Genomic DNA, 15,763 nt, shown 5'->3' on the forward strand with positions numbered 1-15,763 from the left:
TTCTGCTTTTAGTCTGTAACAGCAGTGTAAAGTTCTAAAAAAGGTATGAAATATGTAGGTAAACTATCATAATTTACCTGAAGCCCTAACTTAAAAAAAAAATGTCAAGGTCACTGTCACACAACATTTCAAATCTCAATAGAAGATGAAAAAGAGATCATTTATTAGACTTTCATTTAATTCTTTTCACGGAAGCCACACAGGTCGTCCTTGAGCTAACATCTGAGTTTAGGAAAGTTGGCAGACTAAAAGAAACTCACAAAATCTTTAAACGTTTAATCCCTGTGATATTGACCCCATAAAACCTATACTGCAGTGCATGGAATATAAGTCTGGAGGAGAAAGTGTATAACCCCTTCATCTATCAATCCATTATCTATACTGCTTATCCTTTAAGGTTCGCACGGGGCTGGAGCCAATCCCAGCTGACATTGAGCGAGAGGCGGGGTTCACCTTGGACAGGTCTGACCCCAATCAACCAAAACCCAATGTGCACATTTTGGGACAATGGGAGAAAACCTCAAACTCTGCACAGAAAGGGATTTGAACAAGGAACCTTCTTGCTCTTAGTGACAGTGTGGTCATACGACATATGACTGGACAATATGCGGAACATTGGACAGAATAACCTGCTTTTGTGCCTGAGTGACTGTTAATCTTGATCATGTCACATTCGCTGTAAATGACACAGGGATGCTGCAGAAGTTCAACTGGTTTATGTCGATGTTTATCTGCAATCGTGAGGCGCAGCATCATCTGCATGTTTCACAAAGCCTTCAAACAAGGGTGAGCAATCAATTTTCTCTGCTGTCTCCGAGTGGGGGTGCGGATGACTGTTTCTCTTTCTTTTAATTAAAAATCACAGATTGCCTTCATGTTGTTCCAACAGCAAACAGAACTTCCAGGGTCGGAGAGAAACACTCCTGCTGTCCACCAACACAGCGAGGGTTGAGCTTGGACACTTATCAATCACTGCCTTTGTAGCAATCACATGTTCCTGAGCTTCTTAAGACCCCGACCCGTGAATCAGTCCTTGTTTCCATAGTAACCGCTCCGATGCCACCCTCTCTGGAGGAGGTATCCAGTCCACCAGTGTTTTATAACAACCCTGGTTTCCTCACTCAGGAGGAGAAGGTTTCATTTTTGCGAAATGAGCCCGAGAAGGATGATATCTGTGTCAGTGAACTCTGTGTTTACTCCTTAGCAAAAATACAACAAGAAGAAACAAGGCAGAGAAATGATCCTGTCGTGATTTAACTGTTTGCTTTTACAAAACAAGACAGTGATGATTGACGGAATAATTTCAGGTTCATTCACATTTCATCTTCAATACCAGATGTTGTATCGAGGGCCTGGGCGCACACACATGTAAATGTATCGATATATAAGTGTGTCAGTGCCCTGAATGGGTTGAGCGGCCACATGAAAAAAAGTCGTGGAGAAATATAAACATGATTTAATCTGTATCGTCAAGCTTAAAAACAAGGACATGTAAGCGTGAAACTCTGAATTGTTTTATGCCCTTGATGAAACAAATTCACTAAAAACGTGCAACGCGCAAAATAGTTGTATTCCTGTAAGTCACTAAGAATCACAGCCTGATCATAAAACACTAAACTAATCTTGACTAACTTGAAAAAGTTTTTTATCATTCAGGACAGAATCTGAACCTGATTTCAAGAAATATGGCACAGAACCATTTTATTTCATCACCAAGTCATTTGCATAATTCACATCCACATGATGTGTCTGGTGTTTCTGCCTCTATCTGGTCCTGTGTTGTGAAGTTATTAATCATCTGTGTTTGCCGCTGGGTGAGGGTGATACACACATTCTGCTTGAAGCCGAATCAAAGACGGGAACAGAAAGTGATGGTATCTAGTTTCAGTCATGCAGGCGCCAAGTGTTTAAAAGGCAAAATAGTCATTTTCTTACCATTTCTGATGAGCGACAATCAAATCTTCACCAGGCAGTCAGAAAACTCCAGTTAAATATATATTAAATACTAATATATTATACTAATTCCTGCAAAAGTGGCCTGCTTTTGAATAGAAGCTGACCTCTGTGTGTGTTATAGAGAAGTGTGTGACATACCTTAAAGAGAAATACAAAGTAAAGCAGAACTGGGTTTTGTCCCTGCCCCCCCTCAGGGTTTCTGTCTATGGGTTCCTGTCTATTTGGGAACCCATTGTTTTAGATTTCAGTAAGTAATTTTAAATGTCACTGCACTGTACATCCTCCCAACTCAAAACCAGTGAAGCATCAGCATTTAAACAACTACCTCTTGATCCAAATATCTTGCTTTCATATGAAAAAATCATAAAGGTCATGAAACCAAACAATGTTACCAGCTTTAATCCACTAAACCTTAATATGGTCTTAAATGGATAACTTTGTAACCACAGGATTGACTGTGTGACAGTTAAAGACTGTTTAAAGACATTATGAAATACAGAAAGATGAACGACAAGTTGCCACTTCCTCTCAATATCCAGAAATTACGCCAAAATAACCCAGATTTGGACACTGCCATCTAGCACTGTTTACATAATTTCCATAGTCTGAGTAAGAGCAAGCAAGTCCCCATCTGTGACATTTCATGTCTGATGACGCTGCATCTAACATCTAATCTAATCATCTAATTCTTAGATCTTGTGTCTTGATCTGGCTCAATCTGGACAACATGCTGAACTAGAAAGATGGTAAACCAAATACGAAGCCTCAGTTACAGTTGGATGAGCTTCCCATGTCCACAGTGCTGCCCGAATGAGATGATGGAAACCGTGTGCGACCTCTGACGCTCCCTGAGCCACAACTCCACCACCACTTCCACAGAAACATGGCCTCTCCTTCAGCTGGTTAGCAGGAGCATCTTAAACACTTTGTATTAAATGGCCTCAAGGAGGACTTCCTGACCTTTTCGGCCTGACTTACATTACGCCATGCAGCAGTAAGTCACAGCGAAAGTAGACTCTGGGTCATCTGGAGTTTGCATGGCCTCTCTGTGAATATGTGGGTTTTCTCAAGCTTCCTCCCACAGCCCAAAGACATTCAGGTTAGGTTAAATGGAGGTGTGAACGGTTTGTCTCTGTATGACTCCTCTGTGATGGATTGGCGACCAGTCCAGGGTTCACCCAGCTTCTCGCCCAATGTAAGTGCAGGACCCTCAAAGGATAAACTGCATACATAATGGATGGATATGACTATTATCACTGATATTTCCATGTGTCATCTTTAAAGAAAAACGTCATTCCAATCGTGCATAATAATGCTGACGTATATTCATATGGTCAGACTTGTTCATAACAACAGCTGTTTGCTAAATATTTTTGCAGATTTTGTTATTCACATTGTTGTGAGTACCAATGAAAAATAATAAGGAAAATAAAGATTACTTTGTTTTCCTCTTCACACACACACACACACACACACACACACACACACACACACACACACACACACACACACACACACACACACACACACACACACACACACACACACACATATCCTGGTGAAGCTCTCCAGGATTTTTTATTTTAAGATTTAGAGAATTCTCTAAGACCACTGGGAGCCGGCTGCCCTCTGCAGATTCCCTCACGGTACCAGAGCCAGTCTCTGTGCTAGAGAAACTCAATAATGCATGCAGACAGCAGTGTTTATTCCTGCAACTCAGCCAGTGCACAGACTGTAATGACCGGATAAACTAGACTTTATTTTTTACAAATATAAATTTATATTCAGTCAAACATATTTCTCTGTGTGCTCAGCTCCAGTTTTGTGTTCTTGATGTTGTTACATCACAGAGAGTTAAGGATCTGCTTTTAACACTTGGATAAGAAAAGGAAGGAAATGTGAAATGACCCGGCGGAGCAGCATCAGTTTATCTGTTTTCAGGGATTGTATCTTGTTGCTTAGACAATATTCTTTTGTCCTTTTTGCACCAGATTCACTTTGACGGGTCACAGCTGCCTGGGATACGTGTTTGGTTTAACTCATGATAACAAATGACGACCACTTCCACGTTGAGCCCAGGACAAGGTCAATGGGCCTCTAGCGTAAACCGTCAGGACACAAACCGAAGACAGAAGAGAGTTGCATTAAGCTTGCACCGTTTTGGGGAAGTCACGGCCACTTGACTTATTTTGCGCCGGCTCGTGCAAGCCTGCGTCCTGTGAAACAGGAAGAGACGACTGGCTTCTGAACCCTGAGAGGATGGGTGTCGTCATCGTTCCAACTCAACACTTCCTCACCTATGGTGGACATGTGCTGCAACCCTGCAGCATGAATGAGCAGTCGTTTGCTCTCTGCCAGTAACTGGAATTAACTTTTAACTTCCACTTGTGTGCTTTCGACGCACTAAACCACCGATTAAAGGGACTCTCACCTTTGTTGCATTTGAGAATTACAGCACATTCAAATCATCCCGCCTTCCTCCAATGCCCCACCCCCTCGTTCCCATCCGCGGTGTTTTATTTAAGAAACTTTATTTACACAAGCAGACTTACAACCATCCCGGTGTTTTTATTTTTTTGAAGAAACTTTATTTACAAGCAGACTTACAACCTACTGCCTCCGCGCACGCACGTGAGTTTTTGTTTACCAAAGCAATGGATTCGGATTCAGAAGCACCGGTAAGTTATATACATTGATGACGCGGGCCCGAATGCGCCACAAGAAGCAGACGGAAAACCTGCATGTCCATGCAGCAAACAGACAGGTCTGTCGGCCAATAAGGTCCTTCGGTCCGAAGAATTTTATTGGTTGAAGTTTTCACTAAATATAATGAGAGTGAAATATTTGTTTGTTTTTACTCCTGGTGGGTCTGTCTTGCATTTTAGAGTGTCATTACCTTATTAATACCAATTTAACCTTATCCAAAAAAAGTGTAAAAACGCAACAAAGGTGAGAGTCCCTTTAATGGTGAAAAAGGAGGACGAGTGAGATTTGATCTGTTTTCCCCTTCAGGTGAGGCCGTGGAAATCCGCTTAGCAGCTTAGCAGCAATTAGATGTGATAGAGGTGACATGAGTTGTGCCTTATCAACTCCGTCACGTCACTCTGTCAAGTTGCAGCAGCTGTTAAGATTCACACCATAATGTCGTCTTTGTGTCAAAAGACTTGTGAAATACACTGCAGGCCTCCACGTGTTGTGCAAGCGTTGCTTCAAAGCAGCCGACTGGTGTGACATGTGATGTTAAAACATTACACGTAAAGATGAAGAATCTGGTACTAACGCCAACATCTGCCCACGTACATGTTATTGCACTTCGGTGAATATTTCTTTCAGAAAGTGCGGGGGTCAGCTGCTCGAGTGTCACTGTCCATCCTCATAGTTAAAAGCCAGCTTGCCGATTTCTTAACCGCAAGGTCTAAATCAACTCCCTAATAGAGATTGATTTTGGGAAATTTAAAGCCAGACTCAGTCCCACTCTCGCTATAGATCCGTCGCAGCCCTGTTACATTTCAGATCAGGTTGCATCCCTGCTTCACCGCTGAAGAGAATCTGAACTTTAGCTGGTTTCGATGCTTTTAAGAGAGTGAATAGGTATTAACGTGGCTGGATACGATTCAGAAAATGACTTAATTCTAAAGCCCAACACTTGCTCCAGGCATCCTTGGTCCCCCCCACCCCTACCCGGCCCCACCCTCCTCTTCACCACACTGCGGACAGTGAACTGGGCCAAGTCCAGAGGCTGCTAAGTGGATGGTACTGCAGCACTCTGTCTTTTTCTGTCATGTGTTTTATCTCCCTCCCTCGTTCAAGCGGTTGGCAAATGTCAGTCTGAGCTATTGGTCCCCAAAGACAAGCATGCATCCCTGGCACCAGGTGTCCAATGGGCTGTTGTTTAAGGAAAAAGGGAGTATAAGAATAGCAGCCAACAGATTTATCAATTGCCAATATTAGAGTAACATAGGTGAGTATCGACGTCGGACAGAATTTGGCCTACATGTATTTATTCTTAAGTATTAGTTTCACGTTTTTATTTGTCATGTGCAAGTTAACACAGGTTCAACAACAGTACAATGCAAGGTGATGAGAGGAAACAGATCAGCTCAGCAGTGCAATAATTCAATTAAAATAAAAGTGGGTATTAGTAGACACTAAATAATAAAAATAATTCAGTTCAAAGTTTACCGACAGCGAACAGACAATAAGGTACTGGACTAACTTATACTCCAAAGATGGTGATGCAGTTGTCTGCAATATCTGCAAAAACTAAATAAGCCAGGGAGCTACATCACAGGGATACTGTGTTTATGTTTGCTGAAAAAAGATGTGAATTCCGGTCTATTTTGGTTTTATATGTGTTTTCTTTTCATCTGTATATATTTATTATAAGGTTTCTGGTTAAATATATGTATCCAACTGCAGGTATATCGGTATCTTAACAGGTGAGGAGGCAGAGCAAAGAGTAGGTTGTTGAAAAATCTCCAAAAATCTAAAAAACGTTCTGTCACATTAATTTCCTTTTTGCACCAGCCACACATCTTTCTGTGCTTTAATACTTTTTTCACAGGCTGTCAAGGGGACACATAAAAGTGCAGACACATGCTGATTAGCAGTTATTCCTTCAAAAATTACGACTGGAGCATCGCAACACAAAAATTGACTACACTTGTCCTATCTTGGTTTTCCTTTTATCGGTTTTGTCACAGCACACTGATGCTTGCTGGATCTCTTAAGGACACAATGGGTTTTTCCCTCAATGTATACATCTTGTCCTAATTCAAAGGAGGAGCATGATTTAGCTCCAGAAAGAGGAAACGCAGAGGAAATGTTAAATGCCTTTCCCCCACAGAGGGACCAATCAGCAGAAAGGGGTCAATGAAAAGCCGTCTTTGTCTACATCAGCTCTGCTGTATGGCATCGTTGTTATGGTCGTACGTGGAGGTCAAACCTCCCCCCGGGCTGTACCGTAGGCCCCAGCATCATCTTCGCACAATCAAATAACTTTGATTTCAAGGAGAGCTGCTCCCCTTTCAAATGTGTCCTTCAAAAATTGAAAATAAATCTTCTGCCCCATACATTATGAATGAGGCTGGGCGAAAGGGGGCGAGGGTTACCAAGATGTTAATTATTCATTACTTGGTCGCTCCCTTGTCCACTCCTGAACCATCGAGGATGCACACAAACTGGAGCTGATTTGTTATGATTTGTATCCAAACGTCTGTGTCTTGGTGCACGTCTGGCTCATGTTTTACAGTAAACCAATATGGAAAAGGTCATGTGACGCGCTTTTAACGTCATCTGGTACAGTTTCAGTTCTTTTTTTAGGGTTGCTTTTGTTCTATGGAGAAATGAGCTGCTACAGTTCAGTAGAGTCCGACACTGGGAGTCACTGGGAGTCTGCAATTAATCTGATAGCTGAACAATCAGTGCATACATGGTTATTATTATTATTTTGTTCTACTCAAAGCGGATGCATTAACAGTGAACCTCCTGTTTTAATAAATGCAAAGAGGAAGCTGCTCAGAAAAGCTCCTTCTATAGTATTGTTCTTATTAAAAACCTCACTTCCTCTTGTAATAAATAGCCCGACCTAAAAGTGATGCACTCTAGAAAAAACATTATCAAGCGCTATTGTTTCTGACATCTAAGCTACGTGCATGTTCCGTAAAAGAAAGTACCGAACTCACACTACTATTGTTTGACGTGTTATTTGCCATGACATCAACCCTGTGTACTGGCAGAGCACTGCCACTTCCTGTGTATCTGAAAATACACCTTGTGGCAGGCCGTGTGTGTGTCTGTGTGTGTGTGTGTGTGTGTGTCTGTGTGTGTGTGTGTGTGTGTTTGCAGATTTAAGGCCGAAATGTGAGAGATGGTGTGTGTGTCTTTGCTGACTCTATAAAATAAGTATCCGTGCTTTGAAGATGTGGCACACTCTCCTAGCAGTGACAGGAAGTGCAGCTGTCCCTTTGCAACCCCCCTGTGTGTGTGTGTGTGCAGTTGTGCACGTTTGTGAGTAGGCGTGTGTGTGTGACGGGGAAAGGAACTGACCCTCAGCTTCATGACTGTATCTATTATGTCGAGCTCAACGGTTCACTCTTGCCCCCCCTGTCATCTGTGTAAGCTCTGAGGCGAGAAAACAGCCCAATACTGCTTTAATAGCACTGAACGTTACCCCCACCTACAGAGGAAGACACGCTGACCTCCTCCGCTTCCTCACCATCACTATTGTCCACCGAAATGTGGCCGGGGGGGGCGGCAAAACGACAGCAGAGCCGACGGAGCTCAAACTCATTCCCTTTTCTCAGCTGAAAATCTTTGTTTATTGGGAGGAAATCTCCAAAATCTGTGTTGCTGACGACTCTGGAGCGCTGCGGCGAAGAAAGGCCAGCTCTAAATGGACGTCATAAAACTCACAGTCTGCACCAGTCCGGTCCCTATCCATTAGGAATTCAGAGGACACATTAATTGGAGAAAAAGACGACTGTCGGTAAGTGGACATCTCACATCGCGGGCATCGGTACAGTCTGCCGTGCTGTTAGAGAAATCAAGGCCAGGTTGAAGAGTAAACTACACCTCTTACTCCTTGAAGAAAAGCTCCTCTATGTGGAGATCTGTATTTCTTCTCCCTTTTTCAGTCTCTACTTCCATTTTTATTACTTCATGTCTTGCACTGTAAAATACACTAATATTGAAGGAATGCTACAATAATGCACAATTTCATACAGGGAGGTTGGAACTATTTCTCTGGGACGAGGTGCTGGTCACTTAACCCGTCGCACATTACACACTTGTTAGGTGACGTTAGGTCTCCTTTCATGGTGACCCACTCTGACTGGGCCATTAAAGCAGCTTTTATGACACCCAAATGAAATAATGTTATAAAAACTGAAAGTCATAGGCGCGTCTTGTACAAGATATCACTTCTGAGTGTGGCCTGTGGGCGCTTGGCATTGTCTGGGTGGGTGCTCACCCCAGAGCACTATGGCCTGGTAATACATATTCTCACAAATCTCTAAATACGTCTCATAAAAGAGAACATGAGACCATCAAGATTTTATGAATCAGTACTGAACTGTTATCCCATTATGGCTTTGGTGGACTTGTTGGTAAGCAGCATTACTGCATTACCCTTTCACAAGTTGGCAGTCTGGCAAAACTTTCACATCCATTAAAAAACGCATTAAAAGCAGATTTAATCTATGAAGAGACAAAGAGAGGCTTTAAACTGTAAACATCTGAATCATGTGGATTGATTATGACAAATTCACAGAATCCTTTTCACTTGTGTTTCTCAAATGGTAATTCGGACCTTTTCTCTTTAGTAATTTGTTACGAGAGTAATCTGCTTTACTTCAGTGTCCTACTGTCGCGATGAAGTTCTAAAACGTATCTTACACCTGCACAGTTCATGCAAGGACCAGCTGCTGTTTTCAGCTTCTGTCTCCCCTGGTGGACTTGTGTCATTTGCACCAGCGGCTCTGCACCTTCTGACCACATCGAGCTGAGCAGCTCACGCACCGATGTGCTAACTACGATGCAGATACATGTAGCAGCTGATTTAATGACGGAACAGCTTCAGTGCCTTTGTGGTTTTACACTTGTGAATGAAAACACTAAGGCTTCCATGAAATGATTCATCGAGCCATTATGCACAGAACCTGCTCAATTTTACTCTTTGCCTAGATGCTGGGTGCCACTATTATTATTTCTGCCGCTAATTTTGTTTTTGTTCACTTAGGTATAAGATTGACCTTCATTTCGAAGCAAACATGAGACCCCCCCCACACACACACACACACAGCCCTCGTCGCTGCTACTTCATGAGGTGAAATCTCTTAGTCAGTTTCCTGCGTGTGTGCGGTCGCTGTTCGGTCACGTAAGAGTCAACACACGACGCAGCACTGAGAGGTCCACTGCTCTCACTTCTGTATTCGTCATGACGTCTACGTGCATGTGGAACAGATACGGTTGAAACCACCACCACGTAGATGTATCAGAACATAAAAGCCCTTGAGTTCGAAAATGTATAATCTGCAGTATTTCGTGCATTGGCCCCGAGAACAGAGTTGTTTTCATGATGGTATTTTTACTCTCCTCTCCTTTCGGCCTTTTGATCTCTATCTCCATGACGTGGTGCAACCATGAATGATGGTTCCTGGTCTGCTTTCAATGGCTCTGAATACCCGTGAGTGCACTTTTCCTGTTATAGCAACGTGGACAATAGCAAGGAGCTGCTGCACCACTGGATGGTTTTATGTATGTGTGACATAACAGAGAGGGCCATTGTGTGAACGTGGGTCAAGTATTTTTTCTTATAAACGTGGGTTGTGTAAATAGAACAGAAAGATTCATAAGTATTAACAGCACATGCTTACATAAAGATGTCTCATAAAGACGGAAGCATCCAAATATTTTAGGACGATTACATCAGGGTTCTGTTATTAGATGTGCCTGATTCAGTTACTGTCTCTCTGCGTACAAGGATCTTACTACATAATTTATTTAGCGACATCATTCATCATCAATGATGACTTTCTTTGTACTTAACGCATCACTTTCTTTGCTGGATGCTGTGACATTAATGGCTGCTATTCCCATGTGTAATTTGGAACATTTGACAGAATTGTGTTTGTGCAGACGTTTTAAAAGCATTAAGTGCTGCAGTTCAGAGAGAGAATAGCGTCTCTACAGTGACTAACATTCCCCTAATGATAAAGACCTTCAGTGAATATTTGTCACCCTAATTCATCTCAAAATTTGCAATCCCACTTTGACACTGTGACTGAGTGATTGTGCTGTTTTTTCCAGTTGAAACTGGAAAAAACAGCACATGGCTACAAAAGGGCAACAACCTTAAATAAAAGCAATAAGGCCTGATCTTCCATTAGGGCCAATGCCAACAGGGGCCAGGTGACAACCAAGCACAAGCTAAGAGGATCCACCCAGTGGCTTATTCTGCCGGCATCCTGCCATCCGACGAGAGGAAGGCTCCGCCTGTCCAACTGCCTTCCTCGCTGAGCCACCACAGGGAGCCTGCCGGGGTGTAGCCATGCAAAATGGCTCCAAATGAGAGGACTGATAGGATGCTGACTCAGAGCAGAGCAAAATCTGCCTGGTAACTTTGAAACTCGCTCATCTAAATTCCCACAGTGATCTTCACAAAAAAGCGCATTAGAGTCACTATTCTCAAATCTATTCCAGTTTTTGCTAAAATACACACATAAGGACCCTTGTGAAAACAAAGACCTTTATCAAATAACATCTATGTCGTCTCCATCTTTTTTTGTTGTTGTGAAAAGCAAACTGCTGCCTGTTGTCAGCTGGTGGCTGAAGCTGAGGCTCTGTGGGTGAGGAGTCATTTCAGGAGTCACAGTATCATGCAGTTCAGAAACGTGACAAACAACGAGAAGCAAAGTTTAATCTCTGCCCGACAAACTGCCTCAGAAAATATTAGCTACCGGCTCTCACAGTAACCCAGTCTGTGTGATGCTGCTGGACTGTCATCAGCATTATTCAGTGTAAAGGTTATTCACTACTGCACCTGCATTTACGGACCCTGATAAACAGAGCTGCCATCTACAGCTCAACACTGGTTTCTGATGTCGGGAGTTAGGATTATATTCACAGCTCTTCCTCTGTGTTGGACAATAAGAATACATGAGAATCCATTACATGACACAGGTACCCAGTCGAGCTCCTTTGGCTTTTGTGTGGTGCAGGAAATAAAAGTAGGCCGATCGATTCAATAGTCTCCTCTGACTGTTTCCCTCCTACTCAACCTGGAATAGTACGAAACCCACAGAGGAAACTGATCTGAGGAAAAGACACACAGGTTGTAAATTACTGTGCTCAGAAATGACAGTATCCTTACACACGTGTGTTATTTTTTGCTCATGGACCATCGGTGACCTTGGGCAGCAAAATAAATTTTGGGTGAGAGTTTAGCTGAGGAGCAACAGACTGGTCCCAGCATAGACTGAAAAATACATCCTGAAAGTTACAGTATCTCAACCCATGAAACAATTAGTCAATCAATGAACCGCACCGATTTAGATAGTTGATTTCTAAAGTAATTAAAGCTAAAATGCCAAACTTTCTCTCTGATTCTAGCTTTTGAGAGGTGATGAAATGTGATGATCAGGTTCAATGACTGTAAACTCACAAATCCCTGACTGTGAGTGTGTTGTTTGGACAAAACAAGGGATGGGATTATTTCAAAAGTGCCCGATGAAATAATGATTCATAAATCTTTTCTAATATTCTACGAGACAGAAACACTGATAGGGAAAGTAATCCACAGATTAACCCAAAAAAATGAAAGACACTCTAAGTGCAATCTGAATCAAAACGCCTATCGTCTCTCATGACAAACAAGGATGTAACTACATAGTAATAGCAACCAGACAGGTACATGCCTTCCATGTAACTGCTCGAGATGGTGAAATTATGTGACCATGTGAGAACAACTACTTTACCAATAGACTCCATCAATTTAACTGAGAAATAAATTCTTCAGAGATTGAATTCTTTAAGCCGAATAAAGAAGATTCTCTGAATTTATGGGGATCGCAAAGACAATTACACCATGATGCTTTAGAGAGGCTTCACTTATCCTGGTTTAAGTCAGTTTTTAAAACAATATCTGTGCACAGGCATACACGTGCACTTTTTACTATTTAGACATACCTAAGAGTCTCAGCACTTTGATAGAGGAAAACTGTAAATGCAGTGAGTGCAGTGGACGGCAGCAGCACATCGGCAGCAGTGGAGTTTAGGAGGACTAAGCTTCATACTGTTAGCAGCCTGCTGTCAGTGAACTTCATGCACACACACACACACACACACAGGGCGGCTGTGGCTCAGGAGATAGGGCGGGTCGTCCACTAACCAGAAGGTCGGCAGTTTGATTCCGTCCTGCAAGATACTGAATCCCACATTTGCACCTGACAATTCTAAATGCAGTGAATGTGTGGTGTGAACGGCAAAACTGTTCTGTGACTGGTCCTCCCGAAAACCAGTAAGAGCCCTGTACAGTTAGAGTTGACCCTGATGGAAAAACATCAACACAAAAACACAATCGATTCACGTCCAGTCATCACACATCACCCCCCCGACCACCAAGTCAGGACCCACTGTGTTTTATCATTCAAGCTGCCCATGTCAACCACAGTGAACACCACATTGTACGTAGGAACCGTGCGGCTCAGTGTAAATTAAATGGCCTGTCCTTTGAGTGCACTGGCTTATGTAAGCTGCTGCTGCTTAGCAAACCACCCCCCCACCCTCCATCCATCCATCCCTGCCTTTCTTTCTCTTCAGCAGCAGCAGCAGCCTCATCCTGCCCCTGAAACCCAAACGCCTCGTAAACACACACGCACACACACACACACACACACACACACACACACACACACACACACACACACACACACACACACACACACACACACAGACACACACGCACACACACACACACACACACACACACACACACACACACACAGACACACACACACACACACACACACACACACACACACACACAGAGCCCCATCCCTAAACCAGAGAGTGCAGGGGGTGGGTGGGTGAGTTGGGTATAGCCGAGGAGGAAGGTGAGGAGGGGAGGGGAGAGGGAGGGGAGAGGAAGGGGAGAGGAAAGGGGGGGCTCCGACTCCCGCATCCCTCATTTTTTTCTGTGCCACCTTGAAAACAACACCCCAATTCTCCTGGCTGGTGTTCCTCCTCCATTCCATCATTGTCTGCGCACGTCACATGCAGCAGGCGCGTTACAATCCCCCCTTTTTATCCACGCAAATCCCCCCCCCCCCCCCCCCTGACTGGTGGCTTTTAAAATATGTATCTGGATCTAAATCCCCTCTCCTCTCCTCTTCTTTTTTTTTTGTTCTCTGTCTCTCTTTCATTCTCTCTGTGTCCCTCCATCCCCCTCCTCCCCCCACCGTGCCCTCACCCCCCGCCCCCCCCCCCCTCCTCCTGCAGCCACCGGGCTCCTCACCGGCGTCCTGGCGATGGCCCACCACTGTTTTTAAAGAGACGACCCTGCCCGGTTTGGAGAGGGTGCACAATGGAGGGAGACAGGGGAGATGATGGTGGTGGTGGTGGTGGAGCTGGTGGTGGTGATGGAGGGGGGAGTGAGTGTCGGGAGACAGGGAGGGGAGGGGAGGGGATGGGAGGAGGGGGGGGGGGGGGAGGCCAGGGATGAAATGCGACAAAGGTTGGAAGCTGGATGTTTTAAACCCCACATCGCTGCGCGTAAAACGGTTCGATCCGATCCCGGGGGGGGGGGGGGTTGATCGCTGAGGAGCCGCAGAGTTTAAACATGAGAGCTGACACCAGAACCACGGGCACGGAGCCGGGAGCCGTGGACCAGGACCCGAACCCACCGAGAGGAGAGCCATGACTGCACCTCCTCTGTCCCTCTCGGTACATTGTCTCTGCTGGCTGGATGGATGGAGTGCGCACACGCGTGCCTGTGCAGAGGGAACGTGGCACGGTGCGCACCATCCATCCTCCTGAATTCATTATCACCCAGAGAGAGAGAGAGAGAGAGAGAGAGAGAGAGAGAGGGAGAAAGAGAGAGAGAGAGAGAGAGAGAGAGAGAGACAGAGAGAGAGAGAGAGAGAGAGAGAGAGAGAGAGAGAGAGAGAGAGAGAGAGAGGACGCGGGCCGGCCGGAATCCGAATCCTCCATTAATCCTCCGACGCGGAAAAGGAAAAAGCTTACCTCCACATCTCAGCTCTGCTCGACCCTGCCTTGTCTCGTCCTCTTCCTCTCCGCCGACTCCCTCCCCTTCTCTCCCCTGCATGACAGCATGTTTCTGCTATCTGTCTCCACGGCGAGGCTGCTCTCCTCCTCCCTCAGTTCCTCCCGTCCTCTTCCTCTGTCCAGAAATACAATTTAAACACACACACACACTTCCCGATCTCCCTGTGTGTGTGTGTCTGTGCCGGCTCCTCTGTTCTGCTGCTGGAGTCAAGAGGCAGGTTGATTTGTGCTGTCCTCCTCCTCCTCCCTCTTTCTCCTTCTCGTGCTGATTCTATTCCATTCACATCACACTACAGCCAACCCCCTCTTTCTCCTCCTCCTCCTCCTCCCTCTCTCTCTCTCTCTATCTCTCTCACACACACACACAGAGCATTACCCGGCCTCTCTCTCTCTCTCTCTCCTCCCCCTCCTCAGCTCCTTGTCAGAGAGAGACAGGCCAAGCTCCCTGTGTCTAAAACTGATATCCAGAGAGCGTGGATTTCAAGATCTCAAAACATGACACGCACAAGTGGACTGTGTGGCAGAATAGACGCTGATCCAGTGTTGTATCAACACACAATATGAACACAATTTCTCAACCTACCTATTTGGCTTAAACTGATCTCTTGGCCAGATGAATATTGATCGTAATATCCAACACCTTCATTGGAAGTCGCCTCCTCTGATACCAAAAGCTGACATTTCTGCACAGCAGAGATAAAGGCCGAAGGGCAAAGGTGAAAATGGCTGTGTGTTTGTGTGTGTGTGTGTGTGTGTGTGTGTGCGCGCGTGTGTGTTTGTGTGTGTGTGTGTGACAGTGTGTTTACTTGTGGAGACCTCTGTGTACTCCCCAAACGTAGCCAGTGTGGGTCGAGACCACAACAAACAACCGACCTGCTCAGGAACAATGAGAGCACCGGAGAATAACAACACCGCTCGGCCTCTTTCCTTCCCACTGACTCTTTACAGAACAAGTACCTGTGAACGCAGCTCCACCACGACATGATGCTCAGGAGCGGAGAAGATGAATCATGCTGCTCCACCT

The sequence above is a fragment of the Limanda limanda genome, chromosome 14 (assembly GCF_963576545.1).
Source record: "Limanda limanda chromosome 14, fLimLim1.1, whole genome shotgun sequence".
NCBI lineage: Eukaryota > Metazoa > Chordata > Actinopteri > Pleuronectiformes > Pleuronectidae > Limanda > Limanda limanda.